Source organism: Sinohyriopsis cumingii, chromosome 12 (assembly GCF_028554795.1).
Source record: "Sinohyriopsis cumingii isolate HCF-2022 chromosome 12, ASM2855479v2, whole genome shotgun sequence".
In the NCBI taxonomy this organism is placed as follows: domain Eukaryota; kingdom Metazoa; phylum Mollusca; class Bivalvia; order Unionida; family Unionidae; genus Sinohyriopsis; species Sinohyriopsis cumingii.
Window position 1 is genome coordinate 58843750 of NC_142972.1, and position 4758 is coordinate 58848507.

A 4758-nucleotide genomic window follows, 5' to 3' on the forward strand; every position below is an offset into this window, starting at 1 on the left:
AAGAAATAGTTCATCTAGACTCTGTTGCAGTATTACATTTTATATGTTCAATTTAATGAATTTTCTTTCTTTGAATCATTCTTATGTCATAACTTGCGAAAATAGTTTAGTTAACAATATTTATTCAAACAGAAAAGATAACCTCACTTGACAAATCATCCTACTAAAGTGATCATGGCATACACTTTTATCTTTGAAATTCAAATATTGCCCACTCGTTAATTAACATAACTAATATTGCACATTGAAGGTGATCATATGTATCATCAGTTTTAAAAAAATAAAGACATAATACTATCATTTAATCACTGCATACAGGAAACAGACACTTGTGTCTGTAAAATGCCTTTCATTAGATTACTTTGGTTTATTAAAACCAAACAGCGATCCACTCAGGATTTTCTAAGGTAGATACAGAGAATATATTATGGTCATTCAGAACGCTATCAATACATCAGACCAGATTGTTTTTATTATTATTTAGGCAAAATAACTTAGTAAGTCAGATGGCAAACATGAGGATGGTGATAGGTTATGTGGAATTTGCATTGAATCATCTGATCCCAGAAGATTTGATACAATGTCACTGGTTGTGGTAATCATCAAGTGCAGTTGCACGGCACCATAAGACTTATCAAGATACCATAAGCTAGAAAGATGAAGAAAAAGAAAAACGATGACCCAAAGACAAATCCTGCAAACTGTGTGCAAAAACGATTCCACAGATTATAGATGAAAACTTTACTATATTTAGCTTCAAGATATTAATAAATTCGGATTACTTCCTCCAGTCTGCTACAGTAATTCATGCCCATTGCACTCATAAATTGATTATAGTCCTTGCAGTATTTTGTGTGGGCCACAATATTTTAATTGATGCAACTGATGCTCCATTCTCCAGTTCAGTGTTGATTCAAACATAGCAATGTCCCTTTGGGATGTGTGCATAAATAAAGAATGCCTGTCCCTTCATTACCACACTTGTTGAATTTATCGTGTCTCTCTGAAAACTGTACCATGTGAGAAAGAATTTTATAAACAAACTGGACATAAGTATTGCTAGACATATACTCAGACCTGAGATTTCATAAAAGACTGCTTACTTGTGAGGCATTATTAGTGCTAGGGTTTGAGGTAATAACTTGCTATATGTTTGGTAAGGCAAAATAAGGGGCCTTATGACTTAAATTGAAACTGTGAAAAAACAAAAGGTTCAAATGCAATAAACTTTTGTTTTTCCTCATTTGTTATATTACAGTGCCATGAAAGGTCATTTCTTTTATCTTTTTAATCCCTTGCCAATTTTAAGTCATCATCACTAACCAAGTCTCTAAATCAATTCTTGGCATATTTAGCTAAAATGGTGTCTACTGTTCCATTATATCATTGATTGTTTAGCTTGCTTGTATGGAGCTTAACACCATTTTTCAGGACATCATAGACTTTACATGGCAGCCAACATATTTATTGGAAGAAATCAACACACATAACGCTACTGGCAAGCTTTCCCATATACACACATTGGTTGGACTAGAGAGAGTTGATTAGTGATGTGTATGCCTAGACCATTCTATAATCCAGGGCCCCATGATTGAATACAGCTTAAAGAAATTAACCCTAATTCAATTTCCTTGTTGCATTTAAATCATAACACCCACCATGCAAAGTGACACGTCTCAAGATTTTCAAATTTGTATATGTTTTGCAACTTTTAATTCTGAGTTGATGCATGTGGATGTGGAAATTCAGTTACTGAATACTTAGCTACTTATATAAGGAGCTCTCACACTGGTAAAAGCATGCAATTGGGATTTTATTTGCAAGAGGGCAATTAATTGTTCAAAATACTGTTTTAGCTAACTACATATGCGAAGGGTTGATGTATAAAAAAGAGGATCAAGAAATCCTAGCTGGTAAAGATAATTGTATCCAACTTGATAGAAAGTCAGAAGGCCTTTTAATTTTGTACAGCAGTTTCATTAAGGAACCAACTATAATACCATTAGAAGTTTATGAGCAGCAAAAACCACATTTAGGACCAACTAGACATCAAAACCATATGCATAGTTCCATTTACGGCCAACCAGACATCAAATAGGTCATCTAGTGAAAGCACAATGTCAAAATGACCAGCCATCTAGGAGAAGTAGCAAGGAAGGGGTTTTCCAGATGCCCATTAAAACAGCCATATTGGAGGTTAGATTGGCACTATTTTCATTTACGTCCAACTAGACATAAGAAGTCTTTCACTGATATGGCGATTCATTCAGGAGAAGTAGTTATAACAAGATTTTCAGGATGGCCACATTGGTGGCCTTATAGGATGTCTGTACAGCACCATAATTCTCATTCAGGACCTGCTAGACATCAACATAAGTATTTTGTACACATGTTGACACGCTGACACAATTATCCATTCAGAAGTAGCGATAAAAAGTTTCTTAATATGGCTACTGTGGCAACCACATTGTATGTGTGAGTGGCACCATCTTGTTTTTTCTTCCAGATATTTTCACACAAATATCATATTTAAAGATAACATGAATTCATACAAGATCTTGTCGGTTTATTTCATAGCAGATTTTTCCCTCATATTAATATAATCTTTTGAAAACATTTATACATTATAGTTCTAGAAATTTTTCATGCTCTCAGAAACTATTAAAATCACAGCAGAAAGTGTTATGTTATATCTTTATTCAGCACTGAAAAATATTTATGAACTCTTAAAGTTTTTTCCCCTATATTAACTTAATTTAATGAAGATTTTCAGACTATAACCTTTCCACTGGATTTATTTTTTCAAACATGGCGTAAAAAGTATGTTATAGTAACCAATTTTTACATTGCCTTCACCATCGCAGAAATCTCTATAATCAATTTCCTAGTAAAGAAAAGCCAAGAAAATAAATGGACAATTAATATTCACTTCAGGATCACAGACCTGAGGCAAATATGTCATTGTTAAATCAAACATTTTTATTGTGTTTCCTTAGACCTAAATATATATATATATACTTGCTGTTACTCTAAACGAAGGCTGGTGATCCAGTTGATAACCTTTTGGGGGTTTTAAGGATGTCTTTAAAATTAAGGCCTTAAAAATGTTGAGATCTTATATTAAAAATGACAATTTGAACCTTGCAGATTCATGTCCACAGGTGCCCAAATAAAAAAAAAGGGGGGGGGTGCAAGGGGCAAGCTTGTTGGTGTGTTATAAAATAACTGACTTATCATCGGTGTGCTGACAGGTAATGTGTAATTAAATCACTGTTGTAATATTAATAATGAGTGAGTCTGCACAAAGGAATTTCATACAGCTAAACTAACTCAACAACTAGAGGCAATTAAGAAATATATCCACATTCGTGATTCTGTCAAATGGCAGATACAACAGCATCAGGAAGCTCAAGTGGCATTTACAGAAGGTAAAGAGCCGCTATACTTGTTATCTTTTTAGGGATGTGCTTGGATTTTGCCCTCAAGCTGGAGCAGTCATAGGATATATAATAAATCGCCACGGTCGGAATTTATCCCCAAGCTGGGGTAATCGATGGGTAAAGTCTTATCCACAGTCGGGGATTTATTCAAGCTTCAGGTGCAAGTTTTTGTGCATCTCCATGCCCTTGCATAAAACACAGTTACACGTTTTTTTATATAGATATTTTTCAGTTGTAGACAGGAATAATATGTATTTGCGAGTGTTTGAAATGAATGGGTTCATTATGAATTGAGTGGCACTACATTTCAAAAGCAAAATTGGATTGAAATGCAAGAACTGTAGTACGGAATTAGTGTTGGTTCTGGATCGTAGAATGGAATTGTGTGTGTGTGATTGGATTTTTAACATAGCTTGAATAATTTTTCAGTCATATTGCTACGATGTCTGCAGTGTGGCAGTTTATAGTGATGTATAGCACTGGGGCATCATGCTGCAAACATGTAGTATGATGTTGCACCCAGTCACATTATCCTGACACCAGGCCAATCAGTCCTAACACTAACCTCTTAATGCTGAGCGTCTAGCGAGGTAGCTGTTAATACCATTTTTGTAAGTCTTTGGTATGACTTGGCTGGGGTTTGAACCCATGACCTCCCGCTTCTGAGGCGGATGCTCTAACCACTAGGACACCGGAGTGGTCAGAATGGAATTGTAACAATTACAATGGAAGCTTTTTGTATTATGCTTGTTGGGGCATTCCTCACTGATGGCTGTCAGTGACATCATCATGGGAATGTGTAACAGCCACATTTTGTAAGAACAAGGTGTAGTTGGTGAACAATACAGACACTTTTCTGCCATTTCCACTGGCATCATCTCATATGATGTTATTTAAAAAAACTTCCTACAACATACTCACAACATATAAAACCTATATGCAAATCTGAAGAAAGCTGCTTGTGTTTCTGAAACACATATTCCATACTGGTGGCAAGAATATCCAAATCTACATTACAAAAATGAAAACATTACCATCCACCTAGGAGTTGCAAATGTATGGAATCCTCTTGTTGGGTAGTTTTACTAACAGGCTTTACAGCAGGGCCTTCCATTAGATTTAAATGTGGCAGGTAAGTTGACAAAGTAGGGTGGGGGGTTGGGGGGACCTACCCCAATGGGGATAATTCATTTTTTTTTTAAAGTAGCATGGTGTAAAGTAAAAGTAGATGGGCTGATAAGGAATCCACTGAATTTACAGACTAAAGGTTCAGACATTTGTTTTTAAGAGAAAAATGAAAGAAGGAAACAATACAACA